This window comes from Triturus cristatus, chromosome 3_1, assembly GCF_964204655.1.
Source record: "Triturus cristatus chromosome 3_1, aTriCri1.1, whole genome shotgun sequence".
Taxonomy (NCBI): domain Eukaryota; kingdom Metazoa; phylum Chordata; class Amphibia; order Caudata; family Salamandridae; genus Triturus; species Triturus cristatus.
The window spans coordinates 979,899,220-979,914,665 of record NC_140583.1 but is presented as its reverse complement, the minus strand read 5'-3'; the positions used below and the strand labels follow the sequence as shown (position 1 = coordinate 979,914,665).

General features: G+C 44.7%; 1 protein-coding gene across 1 annotated transcript in view; it reads left to right on the top strand.

Annotated features, from left to right (window-relative positions):
* Positions 1–965: 965 nt before the first annotated feature.
* Positions 966–15,446, top strand: part of LOC146861354 (cAMP-dependent protein kinase inhibitor alpha-like) — a 330,507-nt gene continuing 316,026 nt past the window's right edge. The window contains exon 1 of the mRNA XM_085645658.1: positions 966–1,265. The gene's annotated coding sequence lies outside the window, so the exon portion shown is untranslated. The remainder of the gene's footprint in view (positions 1,266–15,446) is intronic.

Sequence of the window (15,446 nt, the reverse complement as noted above, 5' to 3'; positions counted from 1 at the left end):
CCAACTGATGAGCCACGTTTAGGGTGAAACCGATCTTGGGTTGCTTGTGTTCCGGTTCAGAGAGCTCCTAATGGAACAGGACCAAGATATTTGCATATATCTTGGTCCAATCTGAGTTGGCAGTGCTGAGCAAACCCTGAGAGACCTCAAGTGGCTGGATAAGTTACAAGCGTTCCTTCCACCTTCTTTTGTGTGCATCTGTGCATTCATCAGATCCACCCCCATCCCACAACGCACCTGTTCAGTGCCCGCTATATTATTATTCCAACTCGTCTCGAGCCCGCCAAGAGACCTCTCAGGGATGCGCGTGCCTTACAATTACAGTGAGTCTGTAAAAAGGCTTCATTTGGGTTTTTCTAATTGGGTAGGTTGGCACTGCGCTTGGGGGTGGCTCGGGGGCATGTCTAAAAGGTAGTCTGTTAGACCCATACCAGCTTCAGGTGGAGAAAGGGACATGTCATTAGTTGCTCGGCTGGGGGCGAGTCAATCAGCCATCAAGCTGTGCCCTGCATGGGACTCACCCCGCCGCGAACGGCAGGCGTTTCTAAAGAGACAGCTCGTTAGGAAATCGGCCTCCTTATGAAGTCAAAAGATAAGGAATGTTTAAAAAAAAAAAAGTCAATGATGCATCTTGCATAGCTCCACGAACTGCGGCACGGGCGCCGGGCTGCTGTAACTGGCTCAGTCAAACGTGACAAATGCGCGCACACCCAGCAAAGGGACAAATGCCGACACTCGCTGATCGGAGCCAGCAGGAGGGGCAATATCTGGCCCCTGGCACGCGCCGTGCCTTTCAGGAATACTAATAAGCACACATATACATTTTGGTTTTAGGGGCAATCGGGCAACCTGGAATCAACCATCAATGAGCCAGTCAGAGGGAAGGGGGTGCACTGTGCGGCTAAACCCTGGGGAGCTCGCCAAGAACTAGTATTTTCAGTGCATCTCGAATCGCATATCTGCATGGAGTACTAGGCATTGTGACAGGAATGACATCCGGTTTTCACAGATGGAGGGTCTGGGGCCTTGATGGTTCCCCCTCCACCCCCGTCTCTGGGAAGAGATGGTACAGGCCGGGAGCGCTCTGGTGGTACCCAGATCGCTGTTACTCAGTGACAAGAGGAGAGGATGCTCGGCCGCGCCTGAGCCCAAGTTTGACGCGGATCACACTGTTTGCCGCCTGGTTTCTTCCAGCCTCGTTCCTGCCAACAGCCAGCGGCCCAGAGAGATCCGCGGGGATCAGCAGCGCCTTCCCCTTGTGACTGGTAAGCAGCCGGCGGTCCCTTCTCCCGGAAGGGACACCACACTGAGCCTTCTTTCTTACGAGCAGCCGGGGTCAGCGCACACCTGGACCTGCATGCCCAAGGGCATCTCCCCACCCCACAACAAAAATAAAATCTGGGTTACGCACGTCGGTGCAACCTACTTCTATTCTTGGACCCTGCAAGACCAGGTTCGCTGTCTCCACAGCTGAAGCCTGCACACATAAGCTCACAACCTACCTACCTGGACTCTGCTCTCCTTGCCCCGCGCGTCCACATCTGGACACTGCACGCACGCTCACCCTCTCCACCTCAACATCTGGACACATTTTTCCAGCCCTGCCCATTCACATCTGGACATTGCACGCCCAGCCGCACCCCCTCCACACCTGTACACATTACGCCCAGCCGCTCCACCTCCATGTGTGGACACAACACACAATAGACCCAGCGGCGAGCCTCAACATCTGGACATTGCCGCCCAGCCACACCATCTCGACACCTGCCCGTCCAGCCCCGTGGCCTCCAATGCTGGACACTGCATGCACAGCCGCGCCACCTGCACGTCTGGCTACTGCCCGCCCAGACACTCCGCCTCAACATCTGGACACTGCTCGACAGACGCAGCACCACCACACCTGGACTGCGCACGTGTCAGGGAGGGCGGGGTGCTGGCAGAGGCAAATGGCCGAATTTCAGATGTTCATTCTTTCGTCATTCTGACAGGGCGGTGAGGTTTAAGCAGCAGAGAGAAGACATGCACCAGGTTACATGAATGCCATGCGATGTTACTTCGTAATTGATGCTTCAGAGGTGCATACGCACATTATAGACACGTGTGAGCATAGATATTTCTAGCTCTAAGTATATAGATACATTATGCCTGCATAGATGCGGTTAAGGGTAAAATGATACCATGCGTGCCGAAGGCCACAGGATATATCACACACTGATATGTTACAAATACATGCATATGTGTAGATGCTTCAGAGCTACGTTGCAATACATTCTGATTATAAAGATGCAGTTTGATGCTTAACGAGCACACGCAGGGATATATTATTAGTACAAAGATGCATTAAAGGTACCTTGATGCATTTCATGTGTTTGGTTATGAGTAATTGTGCAGCGCCTTCTTCCATTAGAATTGCATCGCAGCGCCTTCTTGTTCTGTGATGGCTATCGTTGGTTATGGCTGTTTGGTTGTGTTTCATTTTGGATGCTTAGTAGAGATTTGTCAAACAATGGTTTATGTTGGTCAATATGAAAGTTACATGATTTGTGTTTTGCAATATGAATGTAAGCACTTAGCTGGTTTTCCTTGCGATGGGAGTTTGGTTGTGCACGGTGCATAATTTGAGCCGGTGGTGGGGCCTACCGGCACTCATTTTCTGGAACCAGCACTAATTTTTCTAAATCATACTTTGATACAGAGCAGGAGAGAGAAAAACACAAAAGGGGAAAAGTAGGAGAAAAGTAGGAGAAGGAAAAACACTGAAAAAGCAAGAAAGCAGGGATGCCAGAGAACCTGTGTGAATTAAAGGGGCCTGGAGTGTCTGCCAGAAGAGTAAAGAGGTATCAGGTGGACTCAAGACGAGGCAGATTCGGTCCTCCGCACCCCACTTTCGATAGTGCCGGCTTCGGTCTCCTGAACAAAACCTTGGGCCCAGCAGGTATTCTTTTACAAACTAAACGCTGATGCCCATAGCCGACTTATGCGAGCTATTTCTATATTACTTATTATGGTTTATAGATTATTATGTTTTGATGATGTGCCCATCGCAACGTCATATGTACTGATGCCATTCCAGTGGAAAGAAACGAGAATCAATATGTTATTGATAACAAATGTATTAACTAGCGTCCATGTATACTTTTATTACTAAGGTGCAAAGGTCAAATCCCACGCTGTTACCATAGTAAGGCTGACTGTGGGGAACTCACAGAGACGCACTGGGCGCCAACTCTCCTACTTAATGAGATTATTTTTTATGGCCCATACTTCTGGTTAAATACTTTTATTACCCTCCTATACCCATGGAAAGTAGCAATACCTAAACCATATATGCGGATATGAAGCAGTAAATATGCTATTTATCACCCGAATCCAGGGAGGGAAAAGGCATCACGGCTCACTCGAGGTCACGGCTGTCAAGAACATGAGCCTTCCATGCAGTGAACAGTAGAATACACAGCATATTTAACTCTCTACGCATCTGCGTATATTCAATATTCCTGTTTACATTTATTCTTTAATTACAAGTACTCTGATGGCTATATTTAAGTATATATATATATATATATATATATATATATATATATATATATATATATATATATATATATATATATATATATATATATATATATATACACACACACACATATATATAGACATATATATGTATATATATAAAAATATAATACCAAAAAAATTGCCACATGCTCGGAGATGCACTCAAGAGACAAAAGCGGGCCCCCATGACTTTCAAGAAGGTCCTTTATTTCATCGCAAACCGGGTTTCATTTCAATTTATGCAAAAAAGGTCCAACGCGTTTCAAAGCTCCTGCTTCTTGTTCACGGACCGGCTGGTTGGAGGCGGTGATAACGTCATCTCGGCAAGCCCCTGTTAAGTAGTAGTTGACTGCCCCCAGGTGGGTTGGATCTGTATTCAGTCTGAGGGTATCCTGGGACTTGTAGGAATGAACGTTGCTGCCACATAACCAAGGTATCAAGTATTTCCTGTAGTAGGTAGAGATGAAATTCGGTTTAAGTTTAAAGCATAACTTTGTCTCTTCTGTATTAAGCGAAATGCAAGTATATCGCTACAGTCCATTATGTATGTGGTGGTGCAAGCTCCACGACCGAGGCTGGCCGTAATATATTACCAAAAAAATTGCCACATGCTCGGAGATGCACTCAAGAGACAAAAGCGGGCCCCCATGACTTTCAAGAAGGTCCTTTATTTCATCGCAAACCGGGTTTCATTTCAATTTATGCAAAAAAGGTCCAACGCGTTTTAAAGCTCCTGCTTCTTGTTCACGGACCGGCTGGTTGGAGGCGGTGATAACGTCATCTCGGCAAGCCCCTGTTAAGTAGTAGTTGACTGCCCCCAGGTGGGTTGGATCTGTATTCAGTCTGAGGGTATCCTGGGACTTGTAGGAATGAACGTTGCTGCCACATAACCAAGGTATCAAGTATTTCCTGTAGTAGGTAGAGATGAAATTCGGTTTAAGTTTAAAGCATAACTTTGTCTCTCCTGTATTAAGCGAAATGCAAGTATATCGCTACAGTCCATTATGTATGTGGTGGTGCAAGCTCCACGACCGAGGCTGGCCGTAATATATTACCAAAAAAATTGCCACATGCTTGGAGATGCACTCAAGAGACGAAAGCGGGCCCCCATGACTTTCAAGAAGGTCCTTTATTTCATCGCAAACCGGGTTTCATTTCAGTTTATGCAAAAAAGGTCCAACGCGTTTCAAAGCTCCTGCTTCTTGCTCACGGACCGGCTGGTTGGAGGCGGTGATAACGTCGTCTCGGCAAGCCCCTGTTAAGTAGTATTTGACTGCCCCCAGGTGGGTTGGATCTGTATTCAGTCTGATGGTATCCTGGGAAAATTTATGTGTGTGTATATGTGTGTGTATATACACACACACATATGCATAGGTATTTGAAAGGGACAAAGATAAATAGATCAGTTATGGATACAAGAAGAGAGATATGTTTACAGAAGTATACATACGCAGATGCAGTCATAAGATGTACAAAGATATACCTCTGTATACAGATGTGCATGAAATAAGAGTACCTTGAGTGCATCAGGGTTGTGTAAGGTACTCACATCACACACACTGCTCATAGGACCCGCCCAGCAGACCACGATGCTCATTGAACGAGGGACTGGTCTGTGTGTTTTTTTGCCACTTGTGCCCTGGCACTCATTACCATCGGTGGCAATTGTTGGTGTGTCTCGCTTGCTTATCGTCATTTATATGGGTGAACCTAGCCACATGCAATGTTATGAGATGTAATCATTTTCGGTCCTGTGTTTTGTTGCTATGTGGGTGTGCACTTTTTTCTGTATGACACCCCTTCACATTCACAATATCTGCTCTGAAAACAGCTACTGAGATACAGCTGACGCGAAAGAGCCACCGCAAAGAATAACTCCCACTCGAAGTAGCTACTGCACAACACAGATGTGAAATGTAAGGATAACCCCCTTCAATATAAATTCATTCATATGATTGTTTTGTGGGGATAATCAACATGCTTTGGAGAAAAATAGAACTAAGAAGATAAAGTACAGATAATAAAAGTATAAAATTAAACTATAATACGTGGAATGCAAATAAGTCGCGAAATAAAAATGAGTAAGGATTAAAGAACGGTATGGGGGTATGGGAGAAGTTTAGGGTTAAGGTTAGGTTATGTTTAGGAAACAGGATTTGGGTAAGGAAAATGTATTGCGGAAGGGATGGAGTAAATTGGACTGTGGTAAGGATTAGAGTATGATTTGGGGTAAGAGTTTAGGCGCGGTAAGCAACTGGCTTATTGGTTAGGTTAATTCAGGGGATTGAAGTGGGGATAGAGTGAGGGTTTGTGTAACATATGATACAAGCAAAGGTGTTTGGTTTATGATTAGAATAAGGATTACTTACTTATAGCTTAGGGTAATGGTTGGATTTGGTAGAAGTGACTGGGAATGTTGCCTTATGTTAAATTTCAGGGGTTTGTCAAGGAGCAGAGTGATGAAAGGCATACATGATGGTGTATCAGATGATGTAAGAAGAAGGTGCAGGAAAAGTTTGGCACCGAGTGGGCAAAAGAGATATCCCCAAAAATAGAGTAGTGATTAATTAATGGTTAATATCTTTGCATGTAAAATGTACACATTTAATGGTAGAAATGTAACCGTTTGTATTTTCCATACACATATTTTACGTATACTTTATTACTTCCCCTTCATTGTATTTTAATTTTTTTACACGCATTTCTCAAAAAATGAGAAGCATGGTTACCTTCACTTTTCACAATGATAAATAGTCATTGCTGAATAAAGTTTGTTGTTCGCCATCAATTAAGTGTTGGGTATCGTACTGTCATCTCGCGGTGGGCGCCTCAACCATAACTCCACCCTCGCCAGACCCAACAATTCAAGTAACATGGCTGTGGTCTCAGGTGACCCGGCTTAGTTCACTCGCAGGCTTGGCAAGGTCAACCTTCTGCACCAACTTAATTAGATTTGACTTTAAGTTGCGCTGTACAGAAAAGTACATATGTGTAATATGCAGGTTGCAGGTGCACACCATAAGAGGAAGAAGAGCTTGTGCTTACAACATAAACACACTTTTGAAGTGTGTTTTGGATGGAGGGTGAGCAAGTAATATTTTTCCCTCTCCTCATTTTGCAGTTTACAGGCGAAGGTTAGCGATAGCACTCGAAAATGTTTTTAAAGATTGCATTTCACGGTCCTCCATGCCGTTACCCAATAACATGGAACATTTGTAGAGCACAGGAGTTTCTTGGTGCTACTTATACTGATAAAAACTTTATTTACTCAAATATTTCTTAAAGAAATTCAAGACTTTAAGACATACTCAATGCGCATAGAAATACAATGGGATGCACCACATTCCATTAGAAAGTCAACCAGTTGCTGAGAAATCCAGATGTTTATGTGTAGCTAGCACAATAGTATTCGTGTTACCGACCTTGAAAGGATGAAGGGCTCAATGGACCTGAAGGGGTTTGAGCATGTATCCCTGAAGCCAAACGCAGATCCCGAGAGAGAATGCATTAGACCTCTGAGCCACCAGAACCAGATGTGGCCCAATGTGCCCCAGACCACAGTTCACTTTAGAGGTAGACGCGACTTACTGGAAAGACGTAATGTCCTAATTATTCCTATGACTAGGCCTGGACTTGAAATTCTGCTCTGCTAGCGGAGTTTGCAGAGTTTTTTCCACTCCTTATAGAGCACGAAGTTCCCAAAAACTGGAGTTGTTTCCCACGCTGTCGCTCGTCAACGTTAAGTTGGTAAGCACGAGTGAGGAAAATCTTACTCCAGATCCCCTCCCGGCGAGATTTCTCAATGTAGGTGGTTGCGGATGCTCACTACCGCTCGCGTTGAGAAGCTTTCTGCTTGCATTGAAGAAGCTGTCACTCGAGTTTAACATCTACTCGAGCAGCAGAAAGAAGCAGCACCCTCTTGCACTGCACGTGGTGCCATTTGCGCTGATTTTGCAGCGTGGGTCAAACATCCGGCACTAAAAATCGGCACGAATGGCGTGATGTAATGCTCTCCGCCACTTGCGTATCTCTGTTGTTGACTTTTTGGGTCACTTCGCAGAGATCCACGTAGTTTAACCTGTGAACTCCGCCCAGGCCTACCTACAACCCGTCTTTCTCGTCCCAACCCTTGTTCCTTTGTACCCTTCCTTACGGGGGCTTCCAATGCTGCCAACTTTACCAGGACTCCCGATTGTTCTGTCGTGGGTTCTAGGTTGTTTGGAGTTTGTCACCTGACAGGTGGGGTTTTCCGACAGTGTTGGGTTATGGGGTTGGAAAGCAGAGCTAAGCTACAAACCTGAGAAATGAAAGCAGTCTTCTTAATTATGGAATATAGGGTTATATGCCTCAGAGTGAGGACTTACTTCCTATAAGTAAGGACTAGGGTGATGAAGACAAACATCTACCCAAAGGATTAGGAAGGTGGTTGGGCCAACCTGATATGATGAAATGCAGTTTTCTGCTCTCATGCCTCTCAATCTGGGAATTCTGAAAATCCTTAATACAGTCTTGGAGCTGGTACGCTAATCACTCTTCAGTTATCTTTGGAAAGATGAGATGTGTTCTCATGATTACCTCCACAATTTTTATAGGAGGTTTTCTATGATTTGGCAGTAGGAAAGCGCGGAAAGGACAGCAGTCCAGACCAAGCCCTTGGGTACGAACGTAGGTCCAGGAGGGCCGGTTCAAAGTCAAAATTTCAGGATAACCCAACTGTAAAAATTGCACCTACTTACACAGGACATGACAGTAAATAATTGATAAGGGTTGAGGATATCCAGTTAATAACAATAATAACTTCCTTTTTTAAAGGCACATTTTACCCCAGTATTTGCTGTGCTTACGCATAGTAAAAAGCAGGTGTCATTATTGCCCAATTTAATTTATGAACCATAGATGATGGAAGACTGAGTGAGCTTGGTCGAGAATAAAACTCATGACATACAGGCCCAACGAAGTAGTCAGAAAATTAAAATACTCCCCACTTTAAAATAAAGCTCTGATGTCCCCAAGCAAGCGAAGCAGGTGAGCAAAACCCTCTCGAGAAGAGCTCCTTTGTCTCTTCAGTACAAACATCTATCCATTCATCCTTTCAACCTTCTATCCACCCACTGATTTCTGCTATTTCGCATTTACATTCTGTCATCCATCGGTCAATTTTTCCACATCCCATCCATTTATCCATCCACTCTGCCAGCAATCCATCCACTCTTCCAGCATCCATCCATCCACTATGCCATCCATCCACTCTGTCATTCATCTGCCGTGCCATCCATCCAGCCACTCTGCCATCCATCCACTCTGTCATCCATCTTATCTTCCATCCATCCACTCTGCCATCCATCCACTCTGTCATCCATCCACCTTGCCATCCATCCATCCACTCTGCCATTCAGCAATCCATCCATTCATCCCTTCATCTGCTCTCTCATCCATCCCTCCATTAATCCATCCATCTACTCTGCCACCCATTCATTCATCCATCCATCCATTCAGTTATCTTTTCACTCACTAGGCCATCCATCCCTTACTCTGCCATCATTTCACCTGCCCATCCACCTATCCATTCATTTACTCAGCAATCCTTTCATCGGTCTATCCATTCGCCTCTGTATCCATCCCTTTATTCTGCCACCCTTTCACCTGTCTATCCAATCTATCCATGCACTCACCCTTTCACCTATTCTCCCGTCTACCCACCCATTCATTCACCTATCCCTCTTTCCTTCCTTCCTTTCACCTTTCCTCTCATTCCGCATTCCTTCCCCCTTTCACAAGTTTACTTCCCAATCTTTCATTCTTCCTTGCTCCTGATTGCTCTTCAGTTGGTTCTAAATTACTTTACAGAATTATTTAAGTGCTAGAGAGGGCTTTAAAGAATCTCACCCGGCTGTAGCTGCTAAAGGGCGGGGGGGGGCAACATCAGGAGTCCAATGGTGTAACACAGGCCCCCGCAGCCCCCGCGGTGCGGGGGATGGGGCAAGTTCCAGAGGGGCCCCCTCAGCACTGCACTTTGCCCGGAGAGCTCCTAAATGAGTCAGGAGAGGGCCCCTCCACGTACCTTGCAGGGAGGCCCCCTCAATGTTCATTACGCCAGTGCAGGAGTCAGCAGCAAATTCTTAACTCACTGGGCCATCTTGCATGCTATCAGGTACCTGACCCTAGAGAGAACGTCGAAGTGAGTTGCAGTACAATTATTAGCTAATGTAGCTTTACTATTACTTTTGCATGTTTTGAGAACCGAAATTACCTAGTCAATTACCTCTTTATTTACATGTGCCATTTTGTGATTTTTTTCCTAAAACTGTGATGTTATAAGCCGGATTTCATCAGAAGATTCAGCAGTGTTGAACCATCCCAATAAACTGTAGGTTTCGATTATGGATAGCGGTGAAGTTAGGAGAACAATGGAGGTGAAACATTGTGATGCCATGGGCACAGAAGGGCGACACAATAAAGTATTTTAAAAAGTGATGGATTGAATGCTTGAATTAATCTCAGCAACTCGTAATTGCTCGTGCCACATTCCAGGCCATCATTATTTTGCACACCATGTTATCTCAGTTTGGATCCAGTCATATGCAAATTAATCTTGACACTGCTCCAATGGGAACTGCCAGGCCAGCTCCTTCCTGGACCAAAACGCAAGCGATCCAGGACCATTTTCACCCTAGTCTTGGCTCATCAGCCAAGTAAAACCGATCCTGGGTTTCTTGTGTTCAGGGAAGACCTGGCCTGGCAATTCAGGCTGGGCTCTTCCCATTGGAGGAGAGTCAAGACTGATTTGCATATGATTGGGTCCAAATTGAGGTGGCATGTTGGGTGTAAAATGATAGATTGGGATGCTGCCCGCGCAATTGCCAGTGGCTGAGACTAATTTAAGCACTCCATCCATCACACTGCTGTTACAATGGGCACAGAAGGGATCACCAAAGTGCTATTTATGGCTATGTAAGGTTTTGGTGTGGTGTAGTATGTTGTGATTTGGTATGGTGTGTGGACTGGTGTGGTGAGATGCTGTGTTACATTTGGGTGTGGTAGTCGACAGTGTGATGTGTTGTGAGGCTGTGTTGGATTTTGGTCCAGTGTGCTAAAGTGTGATGTGGTGCATTGCTGTGCTAAAGTGCAAGTGGTAGGTTATTTTATGCAGTGTTGATGGATTTGGCTAAAGGGTACTGAATATTGAGACATACCAAGCTTAGTTACGGCAGCGTGGCATTCAGTACTGGGCATAGAATGCTTCAACATGATTCACTATGGGAGAGCGTGTAATAGAAATGGATCCCATGGCGATCTGGACAGAAAAAACATGTGTGACTCAGAGTGGGCCTAGGCGAAATTGTAATTGTGCCAACAAAATTTGCATAATTCCAGAATTTCGGATTATGCGATATTTATTAAATGTCTCAAAATTTCGCATTACACAAATTCATGTAATTTTTGCATGTGAGTCACATTCGTACATAAAATGATTTCTTGTAAGGCTTTTTTTTACGCAAAGTGTGTTTTTGTGTGGAAAAAGCCAGGCGAACTAAAAGCTACCAATTTCTAAAACTTTGTGAAAAAATAAGCCATTTCGCTTACCCCTACTGCAGACCAGTTAATACAGAAAGTAATTCCGTGCAGTAGCTAATCAGAGATCAGTGTTGATTGGTTGAGTGGTAGCCAATCAGCACTACTGAAGTTCTGTTGACTAGCACTCAAGGTGCGGCTGCATGGCCAGGCCGCTGGTCATTAATTGGGTAAGAATACATTTGAAATGTTGGTATGCTGAAACAATGATATAATTGAAAAATAACAAGCCTGAAGAAGGCCCTTGCTCTGTGAATTACTAAAGAAACAGAGGGAGATTTGTCCATATGAAGCAAGTGATCTATTGATCCAGCCATTGACCAGTGCTATGTTATACATGTTATATAATGAGCAGTGGTACAGTGACGTCTACCACAAATGTTGTACAATAGTCCTTGATTAATCTTGGTACGCTTTATATACGGTTCTGGATTTTAAAATCAGTTGTATAATTGTTTGACTGTGTACATTTAGTAGGTCTTTGTGAAATGTCTAGTTTTGTGATGTTTAGCCTGAAAATAAAGTATAATATACAGGTATCCCAGCACTCCAAAGTAATATCCTATTCTAACCTGTATACGGCCATTATGGACAAACTACGTTTCATTATATCAGTACATCACTGGCAATAAACAAAGAGGGGTTTATACAAAAAATACTCTTTTTAATATAAACAAGACATTGTACAATAAATCACAGTTTTTCAAATAATACCATAAAAACCCATTGTCCCTAGACAAGCATAACATTTAGGAGACTATTCATAGAGGTTATTTGTAGGTTTACAGTCTTGATCCGAATACGCAACAGCCGACACGTGTTTCGTCACACCAGGTCACTTTCTCAAGGCTTTTCGAAAGTATTCTTTTCTGTGACTATAACGTTCCTATTGCTCCAAAGTGATTTACCATTCACAGTCCAGATTTGACCAATATTTTCCTAGTTTACTAGCGATGTCTGCATATCCCAAAAGTTAGGATACCAGAAATTCACCTAAACTGGTAGTTCCAAAAGTATGTACCATAGATCTCTGTTTTCATGTCTGTTTTTTCTATATTTAGCATGCGTTTGCAGTGGCCAAAATGACAGAATCAAAGTTGTGTTTGCCCCTTTTGGGAACTCCTTTTTCTGTAGTTCAATTACCAAAGGTATATGTAGCCTTTAAAATGTCTTATATACGGCAGCCATTTTTGTATTCCTAACAGGCTATAATAGGTCCCACATGCTCGATGTAGGAATCCGACAGCATATGCTTTACGGTACACGTCTGATGCAAAGTAAAGTGTTTAATCCTTCTAAAGAGCTTTCTCCAAGGGCTTAGCTTTTTTTAGGGGGGTGTGGGGAGGGGGGGGGGGGGCTTGGGGTGTAACACCCCCCAAATAAATGCATTCTAGGCTTGAGAGTTGGGTCTAGGGACACTGAGTTGGGCCTCCTATCCCTTTGTTGGTTTTTGTCATCATCCTTATTTAAATAAAATGTTTTAATTTGTTATTATTATTATTTTTTATCAGGACTGTAGACAGGGGCCCACCAAATGCAAATCAGTATTGAACCTCTTCTGTGTATCCCTAACCTTGGTTGTCCCTCCACCCTTCAGCATACTGTGTTTTGGGTGGGAAATTTGCAATTCACACTCTCCGAACCTCGGTTACTAAGCTACGCTACTGGCTTTCTTGTGTATTTTGTATATGCCTGTGTGTGTTAAAGGACTTCACCATTTTCTATTGGGCTGGTTGGTCGTTGACCACAGCACAGTCTTTGCACATTGTTTTCCAGGCAAGCATAACTTTCCAGGACTAGAGCCTTGATGTGATGTTGTGCATTTGATCTCATGGTATCTCAAAGGTAATTTTATCTGAGTGGTTCTCAGATGTATTCAAGGGAGTGCTGTTGAGTTGGCAGTGCTTTGCTAACTATGTGACTTAGATGTCAGGTATGCGTGGCGTTGTTGGGGTTCTGTCTAGTATATTCTGTATGAGAAAGTGAATTACAAGTGTCATTGGAAATGTGTTGTGTAGTCAGTTTTATTTTGTGAAGTGAGCTTTTGGGTGCCAGACATACCCAGTTATGACATATCAGAAGTCTGTTGGGCTACAAACTCTCCTAATTGTAAGACACACCAAAGCCATCAAATGAGTAAACAACAGAGAGATCTCACAACAGTGCTCTCTGTCTGTTGATGAAATCTGTCTGTTTATTCATTGGATGGCTGTTGTGTGTCTTGCATTTAGGGGTGTTTTTAGAATTGGTATTGTATTGCAATATTTATATAGCACTTGCTACCCCATAAGGGGTGCTGTAGCTCCTACCGACATGGGTAGCATGCTACACCATTTAGGGTGTTTTGTTGGAAGTGTGTTGTCTTTGTTTTGATCCTGAATGGGAAGTGTTTCTATGTTGTGTGTGAGGACCACCAAGGTGCGTCTATCATGTTATGGGACGCAGCACTTAGAAGTGTGATGGATGAAGACGTGTGAGAGATAGGCGTGCCGTTTATGTTTTTCAGTAAGCGGGCAGCTTTGAGCAGCTCTGCAGGTCCCTGTTTGATATTTCTTGTGCTCATAGTCCACTCAGCTGGTTACTTCACCAGGTAGCCTGTCTGAGACATTTTGATAACAGTTTATGGCAGCCGCGGCCTGTGCAGGTCATAGCGGTAGGGCAATGGAGCCGGGTGGGGGGTATTTCGACAGACGACGACGAGGGAGAATTAATTATTTATTTAATTATTCCTTGTGGTAGTCTGTCGAATTACCCCCCAAACTCCCCCAACCTGGCCCCACTCCCCCACGGCTCTTACCTGCACGGGCCGCGGCTGGCTTATGGTCCTCTGCAGGCATGGCTTAAAGGGAGAAGTGGTGTAGAGATCTGCGGGGACGGAGTTTGTTAATATCATCCTAAATCTGATTGTCATTGTGAGATGCCAATGTGTGGCTGTAGTGTGCTACTAGTCGAGACCTGCAGTGATGCCTTAAATCAGAGCCCTCTGTTGGCCAGTGGTGTGTGGCAGATCTCTTCAGTTACTCTGTGCCTGTTCAGTTGGTGATGGGTGGTTTATTGCTGTGGACTGACAAGGTAGTGGGTGATGGACATGACCCTGACTCTGTCTGACTGCTATTGAAGTGTAGTGTGTCAGATGGATACTGGGCACAGCAGAATCCGAGAAAAGTAAAAGGCAATCTCTCCTTCCTCTGGGAGGGTCTACTCTTGGGCAGCACCCTGCAACCACTTCCTCCATAACATTTATCTGCGGGTTCCTTAGGAGCATCAGCGAGTGTAATCTGCCTTCACACAACAGGTGATACTGATAAACAGACCAGGAAGTGACAGGAAAAGAGGCCTTAGGGCGCCGCACAGCGGCAACAGTGCAGTGCGTTTGCAAATAAAGGAGTGTATTGTGCACAGCAGGATGAATGAAGCCTCTTGTGTTGTTATTGGGGTGCCTAAAAGTCTAATCCAAAGTAAATGATTTGACTTGGATGCTGCCTTTAAATACCGGAAGCTGAGCCTGGCAGTCAAGCTGGATTGCTTTTAATTGGCAGGGGTTGAAGGCAGAGGCATGCAGGGCTGGGCACAGCATCATTTTGTGACTGTAGAAAGGTCCAGTTGGAGCGAATTATTATGGCTGCCCTAGCTAAGCTTTACTTTTCCTTTCTTTGCTCTTTTCTCTTTTAAAAAGAAAATCGATAGCATGCTCTTTAATGTTGGCACCGGAGCTAACGCGGGCCAGCTGTGCAAGATTAAAAAAAACGCAGGCAAAAAAAAGGAACCGGCTCTGGCTTTTGTTCCCGAGAAGAAGGCATCTGGCCAGTGGCATTATGGGAAAGTAGCGCTAGTTATTGTCTCCTGGGTTCCGCCAGCAGTGTCTGGGAATCTCTGATAAGCAGAGGCGGGTGGCAGAGCTGGGAGCGTCAAGGCAGCAGGCCTCGATAGCCGAAGTCTTCCGGAGCTCCGGAGAGTCTCCCGTACTGTCCTCCAGTTCTTCATGAGTCCGCGGCGCTGAGCTAAAATAGCGCCCTGGGCGAAATCAAACGTGGCCCCTTGTTGCTCCTCTTGTCCTCTCACGCCAAGGTTTTCAGTCTAGCCTATTCGAGCGTGTAACAGGAGTTACTCTCAGTGCTTAACTTGGAAAAAAATACCGTTTCCCAAAGATTTTATCTAAGGAGGTTGTGACCCACTTATGCCACTCATATTGCCCACTTCCGCCTCTGGGCCCCCATCGCCCTGCCCTCTGATGCTAGCACCAGGTCCACTTGGAATCAATAACAACCACTGTTCATGATATATAGGTTCAGGTGGAGTGATTTAACCCAAGAAAA